The sequence below is a fragment of the Panthera leo genome, chromosome B1 (assembly GCF_018350215.1).
Source record: "Panthera leo isolate Ple1 chromosome B1, P.leo_Ple1_pat1.1, whole genome shotgun sequence".
Lineage (NCBI taxonomy): Eukaryota > Metazoa > Chordata > Mammalia > Carnivora > Felidae > Panthera > Panthera leo.
Window position 1 is genome coordinate 36080089 of NC_056682.1, and position 17450 is coordinate 36097538.

A 17450-nucleotide genomic window follows, 5' to 3' on the forward strand; every position below is an offset into this window, starting at 1 on the left:
GCAGGTAACATTGATGGAGCTCTTGTATGTTAGGCACCATGTTACTGTGTTAGGAATTTTCACGCCCGGCCTCACGTATTCTTTATGACCCTTTGAGGCAGGCACTTTTACTATGTCTCTATGCTCAGGTAAGGGCACCAAGACCAGAGATTTTAAGTAACTTGCCCAAGACCACACAGCTAAGAAGGTGAGCAGAAGCCTAAAGTAGGCTGGCTCCAAAGGCTGTGTTTTCACTGTTATTCTTCATCATGTCTCCAGATGTGGCCCATGGGGCCCTATCTCAATTACCTGCAGTGTTTACTAAAACACTGATACCTAGGTCCCTCCTAAAACCTATTGAAAGAGAATCCCTGGGTTTGGGGCCCAGAAATCCAATTTCCCTGTGTCCCTGGGTGATTGTTTTCATAGTGAAGGTGGAAAACTGATGCATGTGGGCACACCCTGCCCAGGACCAGTGATGTACGGGGCCTGTAGATAAGGTCCTGGAACATGCAGCGTGATGAATCTACTTCCTAGATCCACGTGCGAGGGGTAGCTTGTTTGCTGATCTCTCCACCTTCTCTGCATTCTCTAGAGCTCTTCCAAGGGTAGATGGAGTACGCCTGGGTGGGAGAGTGGCCCAGCTGTATCTGCCGTTTACTTGTGTGGAGCATCCAAAAACTTTTGTTTTATTTTTTATTTAAAAAATTTTTTGTTTAACGTTTATTTATTTTTGAGATAGAGAGAGACAGAGCACGAATGGGGGAGGGTCAGAGATAGAGGGAGACACAGAATCTGAAACAGGCTCCAGGCTCTGAGCTGTCAGCACAGAGCCCGACGCAGGGCTTGAACTCACGGACCGCGAGATCATGACCTGAGCCGAAGTCGGAAGCTTAACCGATTGAGCCACCCAGGTGCCCCCAAAAACTTATGTTTTAATATCCAGCTGGCATTTTTACTATTAAAATGACCTCTGCTTATTTATCCTTTGGAAAACAATCGAAGTGTTTGCTTTGAGCCTAGATAGTCATTGCAGAGAAACACTGTGGTATGTATGGAACAGGCAGATGGGCCTGAGCCTCAAAGACCGAGTTAGGTCCTTTGTGGAGACTAGTGCTCATGGTCAGAGGGTGGTGGCGCTCCCGCAGGGGTCTGGCTGAACCCTGTTACAGTGAGTTGGTGGCCAAAAGGCATCCTGCATGGCCAACTGCCATGCTGGGGCACGCCTGGCCCTGAGTCTGAGGACCTGAGGGCCTGAGTCTGAGGATCTCCGAGTCTGAGGACCTGAGGAACTAAGTCCTGTAGCTGTCTTTCTCTGGCAGGACACAGGGAATGGTGAGAATTCCTCCCCCAGGGTGTCGCTGCAGCGTGCAGGTCCTAAGGACCTGGTCCTGGTAGGGCTCTGACCCTCTCCTCCACGACAGCTCCTGAGGGCCTACCCAGAGAAGGCCCTCGGCAGGGCCGGGGAGCTGGCCATCCTTGGGTGGGCAGCAGAGTCTCAGATCCTGGACAGTCAAAGCTGCCCTTGGAGGAGTGATCGGTCACCCAGGCTAGGCACACAGAGGGTCTCAGCCTGCCTCTGGACCAGCCTGGGGGCGTGGCGGGAAGTGGGACCAAGTGCCTGCTGTCAGGGGAAGGTGATTGATGAATATAAGTGGGTTGAATAGCATCTCTCCAAAAATTCATGTCCACCTAGAACCTAGGATGTGGGCTTATTTGATGTAATTAGTTGAGGCCACACTGGATTAGGGTGTCCTTATAACAAGGGGAGAGCAAGCATAAGGGCATGCTGGGAAGAAGCCGTGTGAAGACAGGCAGAGGCTGGAGAGATGCAGCTATGAGCCAAGGGACACAAGGACTGCTGGGAGCCGCCGGCAGCCAGAAGAGCTGAGGAAGGCCCTCTTCTGGCACCTTCAGAGTGAAGCACAGTGCTGACCTTTGACCTCAGACATCTAGCTTCCAGAACTGAGAGAATAAGCCATTGGTGATGTGTTTGGGCAGCCCTAGGACACTAATACGCTGAGGCAGGGTCTCCCATACTTCTCCAGGGAAAGGCTGTGTTGCTGCTGTCACTGTGACCCCCAAGCTGGTGGGCCCTGGCCAAGGTCATGACAGTTCATGTCCCATGAGAGGCATGTGGCTCAAATGGGCAGGTGCTATTCAAAGAAATCTGGGAAATTCTGAGGGGGGCTTTCTGAGGAAAGGAAGTAGGAGTGAGATGGTGGGTGCCAGGACACTTGGCTGGGGAGCATGGGCCAGGGACTGCGTTCACACAAGGGGAAAAGGGGACAGGGTATGTTCAAGGCCAAGCAGCACTGGCTCTGCCCTTGTGACTGTCCCATTCCTTGAGGCCTCTCTCTTGGTTTCTACTGCCGCTATCATACCCACCCCACAAGGGCAATGTCTGTTTCACGCGGGAGCAGGAACCCAAACCCTGAGAGGACCAGCAGCCTTGAGCTTGCCTGGGTTCAAGTCCCAGCCCCAGCTCTTCCCAGCTGTGTCTCCAGTCATTTCATGTCTCCAAGGCTGGGTTTCCTTCTCTGTAAAGTGGAGGATTTTGTGGTACCTGTCTTAGGTTTGTGAGGGAGAAACAAGGTAATGCTTTTAGAGGTGCTTAGCAGACACGTAGTAAACATGTCAAATTGTTAGCTATTATTATTTAGTATTAGTTTGGTAGGTATCGGTGAATGCAAAGGCGAGACTGAAAAGAAGTAATTATAGAAAACATAAACAGCATAAAAATATAGGTTTCCAAGGTACAGATTTCAGATCCTGAGTGCCTGGGCTGGCTCAGCACCCTGGTGGCTCTGCCTCTCCATGGGCTGGGTACGGAGCTTCTGTGAAGCAGTCTTCTGCTCTGGCCCCCTGACCTGGAGGCCTCTCAGCCTCTTTGGTCTCCTGTCGGTGGTGGCAGCAGACTGTATCCAGGTAGTGGGAGCAGGGCTGCTGCAGGTCTTGGTCCTTGTCAGGAACTGGATTGGGAGGACCCAGCTCTGAGGTCTCAATTTTGGGAGAAACCCAGAAATCTCCTTTGGAATAACTAACTGGTATTAACCCTTGACTCTTCAACTTCTCCAGGCTGGCTGGCTCTGCTCCCTTTCAGAGCAGGAGGGGTCAGAAGGGATGGATTTTGAGAAGGTCTGCTCTATGAAGGTGAACATGAGCAACTCCTGGCCTAGGAGGCTGGTGTCTAGAGCTTGTGTGTGGGCCATGACTCCATTGCACCTGGCCATTGCAGCCTTGTCGAGACGTTGAATATATCCCACAGTGACTTCTACCAGGAGTGATGCTCTGTGCGATGCCATTACATATGCTACCTGTATTTGGGCCTAGAGGTGGGTTAGGGGGCTAAGGAGACTATGACCTCTTGAATGTTTCCTGGGGTATGATTATTTTTTATTTCGTTTATGTTCAGTTCTGTGCACGTGAACCTACTATTGTCTTGGGGTCCTTCATTAAAATACCAGCTTTCACCCTTTGTAGATACTTTGACTACAGATCATCAGCCACCTGATCTCAAGTTACTGTTCCCAGTTTGCCTCCTGGTTTGGGAAGGCTCTGTTTAAGGCCTTCAATAGCATGGGTATCTACTCACTAGTTGTAGACCTACTACTACAGAAGAACATATCAACTGGGTATTCAAAGAATAGCTCTCTTGTCAGCTATACAACTGGTCTACCTTCCTCATTACTGTAGATTCACATGTATCAAAACTCATTGTACCCCATGCCAATGCAACAGTAGATTCTACTCCCTCTTTCCTTTGAACACCAACATCACCAGCAATATCCAATGAAATACAAGTTGCCTATACAGACATCCAGTGGGCCAAGAGACAGCAAGAAGGAACACCATGAAACACCATGCCCTTGCAGAAGACAATCTATGGCTGGGCACCATCAGGATTTCCTGCTGGTACATGCTACCTTCCTGTGCAGGAAGCTAGAGGACTGCTTCTTGGGGTCTGGGGTTGCCTGATTGGCTTTTGTCCCTGTGGTGTAGTTCTCTTAGGGTGTAGTTCTCTTTAAACAGAACCTGACTGCCCCTGGCCCCACTTGTTTCCTGGTGGGTCTGGGCTGTAGTTTGTGATTTTCCACCCACTGTGCCCAGCTGTCCTAACACAGTCATACTGGGGATTTAGTTTCAACATATGAATTTTGTCATGACGCCAGCACTCAGTCTGTATCAGACCCCTTAGGGGTTTCCTTCTGCTCAGGCTGGAGCACAGGTGCTCTGCAAAGCCCTCTGTTCACTGCATCCAGACTCTGGGGCACTGTTCTAGATTCTGCCCCCAAAACTCATTCATAGTCCTTGCTGGATCCAATTCCTACTCTCCATCCCACATTGGCCCTGATAGCCTTCCCTCCCTTCCTGGGTCTGCCCTTACTTGTGTCTCATTTTCAACTCAGGATTTTCTTTCCTCTGTACTTTGTACTCCTGTATCCCATCCCCTATCCTGTGAACCTCAGCCTTGGCAGAGCCCTGTAGGTTAAGTGTGAAAGACTCAGAAGTGGTGAGGAACTTGCCTGGGACCCAGAGTCTGCTTATTCTAATATAAATTCACTTAAATGCTTGACGAGCTAACAAAGAGTCTTCTTACTCCTCGCCTGGCATTACATCTTCACATAGGAGTCACCACTTTTTTCCTGCCACATGGGAATGTCTGTCTGCACACTTCATCTTCTTCTCTGATGAAGCCAGAGGCTTCAGTTCAAATTCTCAGAAGCTCTAGGGTCTTGATGTTTCATTGACTTATAGTAGAGGCTTTCCAAGGGGCTAGTGACTAGTCCTTTGGGCCCCAGTAGCCATCTGCATCCCTGAGTGGTTTGCTGTGGCCCCTCTGATTTCCTTCCTGTCCATTCTCCATGGGAGGTGCTGAGAGAAGCACCATGTGATCAGTGTTGGTGTACGTACCGCCCACGCAGGATGGGCGTGGCTCCCTGCTCTCTGATGTCAATGGGATACTTGAAGTTGTCATTTCCTTTGGAACTGGAGGGTAGAATGGGGGAGACTCATGCAAGTCAGGGTGTAGTGGAAGGGCCTGGAGTTGGGGGACTGAAGACTTTCTACCTGAGGGGTGTGTGGCAGGGCCTTCATGTGGGCATGTGTGTGGGTGAGTGTCCTGCTTACGTGAAACAAATGGCCTGTGTTCTCGCCTCCCTGGATGCTACATTCTGTGTGCTTGACCTTAAGCTGACAGGTTGGAACCCCCTAGTTTATAGATTTTATTTTTTTAAAGCCCTTTTTGTAAAACACTAACCTCAGCGAAGGAGAAAGAAGGAAGAAAAAGAAAAAAAAGCTGAGTTCAGCAGCTGCAGTTTGCTGTATTTTTCATCTTACATCAGCAAGTTGGGACCACAAATAATCTGGTCTTCTATGCTTCAGTGATGCTGCTGCTTAAGACTTTGCTTTCCTCCTAAGGCAGTATATTCCTGGGAGCCAACATTGCTCTCCTTCCCCAACCTGCTGGCTCAGGTGGTCCGGAGGTGGGTGGCCAGGGCAGGGGATCCAGATGAGAGGTGGAGCACAGAGGGAGCATTGACCAGCCGGAGGCGGAGGGCGGGGGGGATGTCATTAATTCGGCATGATTTCTGGAATCAGCTAAACATTTCCTTTTAACCAGTTTCCCCAGCCTCACATTCTTTGTTAGTTCAGGAAAAATGTCATTTATAATGAATGTTGCCTTGATAAATTGCTCCCGAGAAGCATAGCGTTCTCATTAGTCTATATAATGAGAAAGACTCTTAGTGGTGACATAGCTGCCCAGATACTTGCCTGATATGAAAAATATTTGTCTATGCAGTCTGCTCTAGAAGGCCTGGAATGGAGGGCAAGGGGGAAGGGGCTGAGGGCTCAAGGCTTCCTGCAGGCTCTGTGACTCTGAGGATGTGATCTCCCAGCACTCTCTGAGGATGGACCCCAACCACTCCTTCCTGCTTCCTGGAAGGCACAGGCTGTGGTATGCAGGCTTCTTACCCATGCTGCCACACCAGCCCTCTCCTGTCCCCACTCTGGCTGCCTGTGTTGGGAGCTGGTCTGTTGAGTCAGCTGGAGAAGAGAATTTTGGTGCCTTGTTATTCTTTGTTATTATTTTTATTCCAAAGAAGGAAAGAGTAAACGTGTTTATAGTGAATTCTGTTTTTGTGAAGTGCTTTTGCCTATGTGGTTTCATTCCAAGTACTCTTCTGTGTAGGTATCAGAGCCACTTAGGTACTGAGAGATGCAGTGGTATTTCTAGGGTTTATGGCTTGGAAGCAGCAGCATTTTGACCCAAATACTCAGCCCCATCACTAATTCCTTTTGCCCTTCTGCTTGTTTGAAAATGGACAATTTACCCAGCCTTTCTCCACAGGGACCCATTGGGTTTTTATCTCCAGGTCCCCAAGGCACTTCTTCATGTTAGGAGTGGTGCTTAAGGATGTGTGTTAATTCTTGCAGGCCACTGGGGCCTCCTTTAGCAGATGGCTATTACCAGAGATAGCGAACATACTTTTCCAAATTCCTAACAACCACCAGGCAGGATTAGAGGAGGAGGAAGACAGACCCACCATAGGGCATTTTGAGGAGCTGAGTTAGCTATCTTGGGGCTGAAGTTAATGCAATGTTGATGCATTTTGCTGTGCTGCCAGCTAGAAATCTGCTAGTAATTTTATTTTTCAAAGGGAGGTATTAAGAGAGTTCTTGGCTCTTCTCCTGCTTTGACGAAAGTCTTCCAGGCCTCTATAGGCTAGTCCCCATCCATCCATCCATCCAACCATCCAACCATCCATCCACCCACCCATTTATACATCCACCTATCTAACCATCCATCCATCCTTTCATCCATCCTTTCCTTCTTCCTTCCATCCAGTGGCTGTTGAGTCCCTATTTGGTGTCAAGTATGACTGGGAATTGGAGAGTCAAACGTGAATAAGATAGTTTCTGTTCTGAAAGGTCTCCTAATTTAATGGGAGAAACAGATATGAAAAATATAAATTATAATATGGTTGGTGGTGCAAGCTCAGTAATTGGAGTTTGTGAAACATGTTCAGAGTTGGGGCAGGACATTCACAGAAAGTGCTCCAGAAGAGCTGGTGCCTGAACTGGGTCTGGAAGGGTGAACTGGAAGAAGTTTAAGGAGGGCATGGTTGGGGGATGGCATTCCTGGCAGAAGAAGTGCCGTGGGATAAGGGTCCATGAAACATCATGGTTGGGGAATGTGTGCTCTTTGATATTGCTGCATGGGTTGGGGCTGGAGAGAGGAACATGAGGAGAGATGAAATGGTAGACATCAGTGGAATCCGGATTATGGGTGGGGATCAGGGTGGTACATGATGGGCTGAAGGAGCCCAGGGTATCAGTGGGGCTTTGTCACCAGGTCAGAATGGGCCCTTCATAAAAGCCAAGGCTGGCAAGCGGGGCTCAGCCCTAGGTGTTATATGGGAATCTTGGTTACCTTCTCAGAAACTACTAGACTTTTTTTTTTTTTTTTTTTTTTTTTTTTTTTTATGGATGAGGATGCTCACAGAGAAGTGAATACTTGCCCAACATTATACCCCTTGTAAGTTGTAGAGCTGGGGTTGGAAGGTGATTTGGTGCCTGGGATGTTGCTCTTAGCCATGATGCTATTCTGTCTCTTCAGTTGGTCTGCAGTTTCGGCTAAGCATCCACCTTTGGATTTTTCTCTGTATGTTATGTTTCAGGAAATGTTATTTAATGTAAGAAACTATCTGAATCTCTGTAACAATATACCATGGGTGTGGATGGACTGCGAAGGCTGAGAAGCACATTGTGTGGAGGTTGAAGGGAGGGGAAATGCTGAGGAAAATGAGATCTGGGTCTTTGTGTAAGAGGTTCTCAACATCAGGAAGGGGAAGAACGAAGGACAGAATGGCTAGAACTGAGAGGAAATAAGCTAATGGGACTTCAAGTGCCACTGCCTCTGGACTAATTCCTAGGGTTAGGAAGACCATGTGAGCAGCTGGCCACTAAGGTCTGGGACCTTGCCTGCTCCCTGGCACTGCAGGATTGCTTCCTACCCCCAATGGGTGGGAGGTGGACCTGGAAGACGGGGGTGGTGGGGAGAGAGAGAGGGAAGAAACCCAACCTCATACCACCAGCAAGAACCATATCAGCATTCAGAGAAAGTTGAAAGAAATCTTTCAGCTGGCTGGCTACCTAGCTCAAGGCTAACCACACTCTTAACACAATAATAAGTCAATCCTCACTGAATAATTAAATAGAGAGCCTTCATAAGTATTGACTTAATGTGACAGCAAGTCTATAGTGACTCGGGGTTTGCTTATGTAAACACAATCTCTTGTTCAGCTTACTTAGCAGTTCAATGAAATAGAACAGTCCTTCAATTAAAATCAAATGATGCATGTGTTTAATTCTTTTCTCTTCTTACTGTGTAATAATAGGTTTGGAACATAGGTGAAGATCAGATTGGGGAAAAGTGGAGACATGAAGAGACTTAACCAATGGTCTCTAGAAGAAGGATACGGTCTTGGCTCTTATCTCTGGGCCCTGGGTGGGAGATCCATCCAGACCCTACTGATCGATCCTCTCCCAAAGCAGGCTTAGGTTGGCCACCGTGGTTGGTATATCTGTCTCTTGATGGTGGCCTAGGTCTAATTGATTGCTTTTGGTCAGTTGGGGGTGCAGTGGCTCCAACCACAGCACTCTCCAGGCCATTTCTCCATGGCTCACCTGGAGGGGAGAAGGGATATGCTGTGGGATCTCCAGGCTGGATGACAAGGAGGGGCCAAGGAGCAAGGTAGCACCCCACTTATTCCCTTGGGGATGCCAGAGAGAAATAAACCTCCCTCGTCCTGTGGCTTCAGAATGCTGGGAGAAGGGATGGGGGTGGTGTGCTGGGAAAAGGGATGGAAGGTGAGGGCATAGGCCTTGTGGTAGAAGGGAGAACCCAATGGCTTCATAAGATTTGAAGCTAAGTCTTCTGGCCTTGCTGCTGAGATAGTAACTGAGTTAATTAACCTAAGTCTTCGTTTCCTTATCTGTAAAACAGAGGTAATAATGCCAACTTCAGAGAATTGTTGTCAGAGTAAAATGTGAGGATGTTAGTAGAAGTACTTTGTGTGACACTGTACAAATGCAGAGGGTGCTTGTTAATAGATCAGAGATGTTATGTCCCTTGGCCTGAAGGGAAAGGGCTCATGCCTTCTAACACTCTGTTCTGTGCTCAGGAGTGGTTAGCAGGGTCTTCTGATCTCATCAAGAGCGGCAGCAAGCGCTGCCAGGGCATCCACTACATGCCAGGCACTGTCCAAGCACTTACGTACATTTGCTCATTGGACATCTCATTCAGACCTTGCCATGACCGTATGAGGTAAATACTATTGTTACCTCCATTTTCCAGCTGAAGAAATGGAGGCCTGGAGAGATTTAATGACCTATTCAAGGTCACGCAGCTAGTGAGTAGCTAAGCCAAAGCTCAAACCCAGTCAGTATGGCATAATGTTGGAAATTGGACCTTCTGGCTGAGTGTGCTTCTGGCTGGGTGGAGGGGAGAGGGGTTCTCGTGAATTCAGGACCTCCTGTGGGAGGAGAGCAAACATTTCTACGTGTGGCAGCCTGCCCTGGGGTCGTGGTCATGTCCAGAAGGGTTTGGTGTGCATTTCCCAGTTTGGCACCAGGTTCTGTCTCCAACCTGCAAGTGCCTAGGTATCGGAGCTACCCGGAGGGAGGAGCCAGTTCTCTGAGATGGTAGCTTTTCTCTCTCAGCCTCTTTGTCTTGGGACAGAGGGTCAGTAAAATTTGCTGATGTTCCTGGAACTAATAACCCTTTCTCTAAATGAAGCTTAGAAAAATCATTGTTTATAATAACAGGATTCCCGAGGCCTTGTTCAATTAAACTTGAAGAAATAATTACAATCTTAAAGCAACTTTATTAAAAGAGAGCATAACAAACAGTGTATTCTATTAGCATCTTTTGAAATTTACTTCTGCATCTTGTTAGTTTATACGCTTACCATTTTCCCCTGTTTGCAACCAGGGTATGCAAACTGTATTGTCTCCTGATTTTTAATCCCTTCACGTGATTTCATGTTTGACTTTTCATATATTGGCACAATCTATGTCCTTGTCGTTTTTAATAGCAGCGTTGCTTTCTGTGGCTCATCCATCTGAGCCATTCCCCTCTAGTTAAGCTGGGGAAAGAATCTAAGGCTAGGTCCATCTTCCTTCATGAATTTTATTAACATCTGTTTTCCAAGTTGCTCTCACTGAGGTACTCCTGTAATCCTGGCTCTTTCACATGGGCTAGTCAGACCCTTTGTGGATTTGGTTTTTGATCTGTGTCCTTTTCAGTGTATGCCTTTTTTTGGTTCCTTTGAACGTGGGCAGAGAAGATCATATAAAATCAGAGAGTGAAGCTAGACATTAGTCAAGAATTTTTCTGTTTTAAGTGACAGAGACCCCCTTAAGAAAATTAAAAAGGAATTTACTGGCTTCCAATAAAATTTAGAAAGGGCAGGAGTAGATTCTAGGACTCAAATACAAATAGGCCTTTCTCTCTCCTTGTCTCTTGTTTCTGCTTCTCTCTGCGGGTTAGCTGCATGTTTATTCTTCTTGTGACCGTGAGGCTAGAGTATGGCCCCGATTCATCTGGGCTCATGTCTGTGGTGTCTCATAATCAGAGAGAAAAGAATAGTCATCCTTGCTTGCTCCATTAGGAAAACCCCAGGGAAACACCCTGTTTAGCCTAGCTTGTGTTACTTCCTTATCCCTAAACTAGTCTGTGTGGCTGGGGACAGAGTTATATGGTTGGCCCAGCCTGGGTCATGTGTCCACCTTTGGCCCAGGTAGTAGAGTGCCATGGTTGACAGCCTTTATTAGAGCTACCTGGCTGGAGGTGGGAGTCCCTCCCCTCAGCCCACTCCCAGGGGAGCTGCTATTCTGAGCAGGTAGAATAAATGTTTACTGCACACCTGAAGAACAAACAGAAAGGAAGGAAGCCGGATTGGTACTTGATTTCATGAAACAAGTGGTGGCAGTCTCCTGGAGGAGCAGGAAAGGACGGAGGACCAGGCTGTCCACAGTGAGCCCTGGAGGTGTCAGAAAGCAGCCACATGGGTGAAATCCATTTTCCCCTTTCTCAGTGTCACATAACATTGAACGCACTTAACCAAGCCCTGCACTGCTGGAGAGAACCTCAGAAAGCCATTCCAGAGGCACTTGGGTCTATTAAAGCCATTTTCTCTGCATTCCCATAAGTTGTCTATGAGGCCTATCATGAGTAATTTGCACTTCTTGGGAAACCCTATTCCCTTCCATGAAATATTCAAGTACCCTGTTCGTTTGTATGAGGACAGTGCTGGTGGCTGCCTTTGGAATCATCATTAGCAGTGGAGGATCATGACAGCACAGCCAGAGAAAAGACCCTATCCTTGTTAGCAGGTGCCTGGTCGTGGTATTCTGGCTGTAGGGTACGTGTGGCCTACCTCTCAGAGCTGCTGTGTTCTTGCTGTGGAATGTGTCTACTTTGTGGAATTGTTCAGAAAATTCAATGAGGTAACTGCATCTGGTACATAATAGGACCTCAATAAATATTAGCTCCCTTTTCTCCTTCTTCATTTTTAAGACTATCAATAGAAAACCATTGGTTTCCATGGCAATAGTGTAAAAGGTATAATCTGATAAATGGGAACTTTGGGAAGCTGACAAGAACACACCAAAAAGCCATGTACTGTCTGGCATTGGAGTGCTTTGGGGTTCTGTGGAGTAATTCACCTTGTATTATATTTTAGTATTCCCAAACTATATGTGTTTGGGAAGGTATTTAGAATTTGGATCAAGGATGGTCTCACTGATTACAGGTGCCTGTACTTTCTCTTGGCTAAGACCAAAGCATAGAACTGAGAAGTGTGTATCCAAGTGTAAGTGTATGTCTGTGTAGGGATTGTTGTGTGTGTGTGTGTACACAAATATGAGCATTCTTTGCCATGTAACGAGGAGCCTTCTCAGGCCCTGGTATGAAGCATTATTTTCTTCCATGGCTAGGTCATAAAGTGGGGATGTTTAAAGCTGAGACCAGGGGGTGGGGTCTGAAGGCCCCCCCGAAGCCCAGCTCTGCAGTCTGTGTAGATTGCCATATTCCCAAACTTTAGCCTGCCTCAGAATCACCTGGAGGGCTTGTTAAAGCACAGATTGTTGGGCCCTGCCCTTAGAATTTCAGATCTTGTATGTCTGGGGTGGGCCTGGAGAATTTGCTTTTCTAACAAGTTCCCAGTTGATGCCAGTGCTGTTGCTCTGTGGACCACATTTAGAGAACCACTAACCTATAGAGAGTCTGCTTGTATGGCTGATCTTTGCACATCGAGCCTTGCCTCTTTTTCCCTCTGTAGAAGCGCATCTGCCTAATCAAATAGGATTGCCAGATCCAACAAATGAAAATTCAGGATACCCAGTTAAATTTGAATTCCAGATGAATGATGAAAAACTGCTTAGTATTAGTATTAGTTATGTTTAGTTTAATATTAGTATGTCCCAGATACTGCATGGGATATACTTACACTAAAAAATTCATTGTTTATCTGATATTCAAGTTAAATGGACATCCTATATTTAATCTGGCAACCGTTTAATCAAATTGGGGGTCAAGTGTCTCTCTGTGCCTCTCCTGCTGCTTCTGTGTGATTGAATAGGCTACAGCTGCTAATGAAACCAGCCCAGAGATGGTTTGTGTTTTTCGGACAGAGCCACCTGCCGCCCTGAGCTCATTTGGCAGTCTTCACTTGATCTCACTGGGATGGACTTGGCTTTGTTCATATTTGCTCTTTTGCTGGCTCTCTGTGCCTTTCTTTGTCTGTCTGTCTCTCTTTTTCTCATGCTTTCTTTTATGCCCTCTTTCCTATGGGGGTTCTTAAAGGTGGAAATTTGCAAAGTGATGGGGATGGGCCAAGGAGAAGTCTTCTTAGCAGTGTGAGAATGGAGTCCAGAGGCGACCTCACGGGGTCTGCAGGGAGGAGCAGCATCAGGCCCGGAGAGGGCATAGAGAGCCCCAGCTGGCTGGCCACCGTGCACTATGAAAAGGATAACATTTGCCTTGGAGAATGCGCCTTCCAGGGCTGGGTAGGGAGCGCTTATGTGGCTGCTTCACATAGTGGCTGGAGTCTAGCGTGTCACCAGCTTGAAGGAAATTGATGTCACTTGGTCTTTGATGCTGACAGAGGGAGCTGGCTGCCGTGGACATCAGCCTGTCTTGAGGGACAGAGAGAATCTGAGCAATCAAAGGCCTTCTGGAGACTTGGACACAGCATCCCCCTAACTGGCCCCATTTGGCCTTCTCTCTTGCCAAGATCACTTTGACGCTAAGAATGGAGAGATGGAGGAACAGAAGGCTGAGCTATGGCCCTTCCCTTCACCTGCCCCTCTGATGGCTGCTGTGCCCGGGCCTACCTCCTCTCCTCCCTGTGCTCTGAATGGAGCTGGAGGGCCTGCTTAAAGGAAGTAGGCCATGGCATTAGACGGGTCTGGCAAAGGAGACTTGTGTATGCTTTGGGGGCTGGTGTTCCTCTTCCTGTGTCCTCAGAGTGGCATGGAGAGTGATGGTGGGGTAGGGAAGCCATCATTCACCTGGGACCAGCAGGGTGACCCTGGAGCCTTGTGGTAAGGGAGAGGGCATGGGGGTCTTTTCTTCCTGGTATGCCCGCATTGCCTTGTGTGGGAACCAGACCTACCTTGGCAGGTTGAACAGGTAGTTTTCCTTCTATCCCAGACCGAGGAAAACCTGTTCCCTGTTTGCACTTGCCAGTGTTTGGCAGGCACAGTACTGGGGACAAGATGTCTGGATAGAGAAGAAAGATAAGGTGATGCCTCCTCTGAGTTCCCCAGCTGTCTTACATAGCCCCGTAGGGGGGAGATTGGCAGGCACGACTCACCCTATTTGATAACTGGGGCCACTGAGCTCAGAGACATGACAGACCTGCCCAAAGTCACAGCCAGTGAGTAATAGAGCCTGGCCGCGAGACAGAACCTCCCAGTTCCCAGCTTCCTTTTCTCTCATCTCATCTCCAGTGGCCTATCTTTGTGGACAGTCACATTCTCCTTGCTCATGCTTTGCACCTTCTCCAGCCCGTGGGGCCCAGTGACATTTTGAGGGGCTTTGTGGATGGTGGGGCCAGGCAAGATCCTCAAGGTTCCCAGTGTCAATGAGTGGAGAACTAACCTTGCAGAGGGGAAGTGGGCAGCGTGCTCCCACCGGAGGGCGAGCCAACCGTGACCTCTCATTAAGCTCTGGGCCATGGCTGGTGGGTACTCTGCCCTGACCCCATTAGCTGGGATTTCCTTTCTGACATTGCCCTTCCCAGCCTTGTCTGTCCATCACGTGACAGGGGCTCAATACATGTTTGGAGGAAGAATGAAGAAATCAGTGAAGTCTGACACTCTAGGAAAATAGGTAACAGTTGGAGAGACTAAATAGGACAGTATCAGTGTCTTTATACAATTGAGTATGAAATTGCCTGGTCCAGACCATGTGTGTAGCTAGAATACAGAGGTGGGAGATATCCACACAGCTGGGGTGGTCAGCAAGGGCTTTGTGGGGGAGGACTGCAGGTGGGCCTTGCGGGGGTACTAGGAGGGAGTCAGGCCCTAGTGTGATCACATAGCTTTGGAACGTACTCATGTACTTTGGTTAAGAGATGATTTCAATGCCTCTTGGTGGGGAGGAGATGACAATTGGTGGCTTTGCTTGTTGTCTAGCACCTTCCTTGCCCCACACCCTGCAGGAGCTTGGTTCTGGCTTCATGCTGCGCACCTGCAGCCCAGCCCTCCTTAGTGTTGGGGCCTGACCACATCCCCTTGGCTCCTTTTGGAGGGAGGCATCTGGCCAAAGCAGACAGTGAAGTACCTGAAGGGCTGTACGAGTCTCCTGTGGCTGCCGTAACAAAGTCCCACAAGCTGGGAGCTTAAAAGGGAAATGTATTCTCTCACAGTTCTGGAGGCCAGAAGTCCCATATCAAGGTGTCAGCTGGGTTGTGTTCCCCAAAGGCTTGAAGGAGGAATTTGCTCAGTGCCTTTCTCTCAGCTGCTGGTATTGCCTGCAGACCTTACCCTTCCTGGCCTTGTAGGGGCGTTGCTCAGTCTCTGCCTCCATCTTCACATGTATTCTCACTGTGTCTGCATCTCTTCTCCCTTCTTAAGGACACTAGTCATTGGCTGGAGGGCTCACCCTAATCCACTGTGACCTCATCTTGGTCACGTCTGCAAAAAGCTCATTCTGACGTAAGGTCCCATTACGGTACTGGGAGTCAGGATGCAATTCAGCCCATAGCAGGTGCCTAGAGCTTTTGTTTTGCTTGCCTCCAGGTCTCCTCTACCTATTAAAGTCTGTGTCTCTGGAGGCTAGGAGGTAGGCAGAGGCCACCACACTCACACTGTCAGAATGTCTTCACGCACATGTGGGGTGCACGGTGGGACAGACGCTGCTCTTACCATTTAAGACTGAGTCTTACTCTGCAGGGACTGAAGTCTTGGTTAGAAATGCTGTTTCTCCCTGTTTTGGTGTTGGGTGGTGAGGAGATAGAGGGTAGGAAGGAGGGGGAAGACACCTGCAGGCTTCCTGTTTTCAGGGACGCAGAATGTTGGCTCTGGAAAGACCTTCAGGGGCTTTTGCCCCAGAAAGGGCATCCACCCTGTTGTTCATTCTGGGGCGGGGCCCTGGCTCCACTGCTCAGGAACTCTATGATCTTGGGCAATTTATTTAGCTCCTCTGAGTCTCAGCGTCCTCCTCTGTAAAGTGGGATAGTAACAACAATCCTGGTCAAATCTCACAGAGTTCAGGTCTCAGTGTTTGTGAGGATTTAATGATAAATGGATGGATGTGTAAGTTTCTTTTCTTAAATCATTTTTATTGTGATAAGTTATACATTACATAAAATTTACCATTTTAACCATTTTTGACTGTATGGTTTTCAGTGACATTAAATACATCCACAATGTTGTGCAGCCATCACCACCTCCATCTCAGGAACTTTTTCATCTTCCCAGACTGTGAAAATATCTTTTACTGAGAGCACTTTGTATTTCATTTGATAAACCAGGAAACCGAGTCCCTGAGAAGGAAGGACTTGCCTGAGTCATCCAGTGAATTAGGGGCACAGCTGAAGTGTGAACCCCAGTCCCCTGTCAGTTTGGTGCTCATCACCTTCTGTCTCCCACACTTCTGTGGGCTGCAGGGTCTGGGACACATGAGGCATCGTTGGGGTTGAATTCCTCCGCAGAGATTCCTCTCTCTCCCCCAAACCCTGTCCCCAGGACAAACCAGAATGTGTACCATGGTGGGACACACACAACTGCCTGCTCTGAGAGTGTTCCTGTCAGGCTGTCCTGGTCTCTGTCAACCTCTGGTCTCTCTCTGCCTGCTTCTTTCTCAGATGGGACAGAGTTCCAGTGGAGGATCAGGGGAGCTTGGGGCAACCTTTGGGATGACTTTGTGAGGTGCCTTATAGCGTGGAGAGAGTGGGGGCAGGGAGTCAAGGGCTGCATTTTGGTCCTTCCTATAGCTACCACAGTCTCCTCACTGAGCATCTATTTGTTGAGGCCCTACTGTGTGCCCATCATTGGGAAAATACCAGTGAATGAGACCATATTCCTCTCTACTTGGGGCTTCTGTGAGACACAAATGGTATGATACACGAAGACCCCATGGCAAAGGGCACTCACCTGTAGGAAGTGATGGCAGGTGGGGAGGTGAGATGGCCAGGCTGATGGTAGCCAGGGTGCCAGGGTGGGTTAGATTTGGGTGTTCTGGGCTCCATGTGACCTTCCACATCAGGTGCTGGAGACAGACCCTGGCCAGAGAGCATCTGTTTGCCTTCAGGTAGCTCACGGTCAAGGAGGGATGTGCCCACATAGTTATGAAGCAGTATTATGGGGGCCAACAGAGAGAAAGGGGTGACAGCAGGTTATATCACCAGGGGAAGAAAGGGCTGATTCTGCCCAAGGGGCAGTTGGAAGGACAGCAGGGGAAGCTTTGCTCTGACTTGGTTCAGAAGAGGACTGTCAGGAAAGCCTATGGGTGTCTCACCATAGACGGACTCTTTTTTTACCTGTCTGGGGGCTGGCTCCTTTGACCCTCAACTGGATCCTGGGAGTAGCTGGAGCAGGGATTATCGTATGCATTTTGCAGGCAGGAAGAGTGATGTGTTGAAGGCCTTGGGCAAGGTCACCCAGGACTGTGGTCAAGCAGAAAGCAGAGCCCAGCTTTCCTTCCTTGGTCCCAGGCATTCTTGGCAAACCCACCCCAGGTTCTTTCTGTCTGTGTTCCTCTGACTGGAAGATCCATTCAGAGCCCACCGTTCCTAAACTGTGTACCTGGCTCTCCAGGAAGTCCTGCCCTCAAGGAGCTCCCAGCCTGAAGTCCCTCAAGGCTTGGTTCCCCCCATGTTCCTCTCCATCTTCCTGGCTTCCTCCTGCCCTGGGAACCTGCAGGCAGGAGCCGCTCTGCTGGAGAAAAGGCGGGAAGG

The 17450-nt window shown here is 48.6% G+C and overlaps 1 protein-coding gene across 4 annotated transcripts in view; it reads left to right on the forward strand.

The window, feature by feature from the left end:
* Positions 1 to 17450, forward strand: part of GFRA2 (GDNF family receptor alpha 2) — a 97182-nt gene that overhangs the window by 63716 nt on the left and 16016 nt on the right. The gene's annotated exons all lie outside the window — the stretch shown is intronic.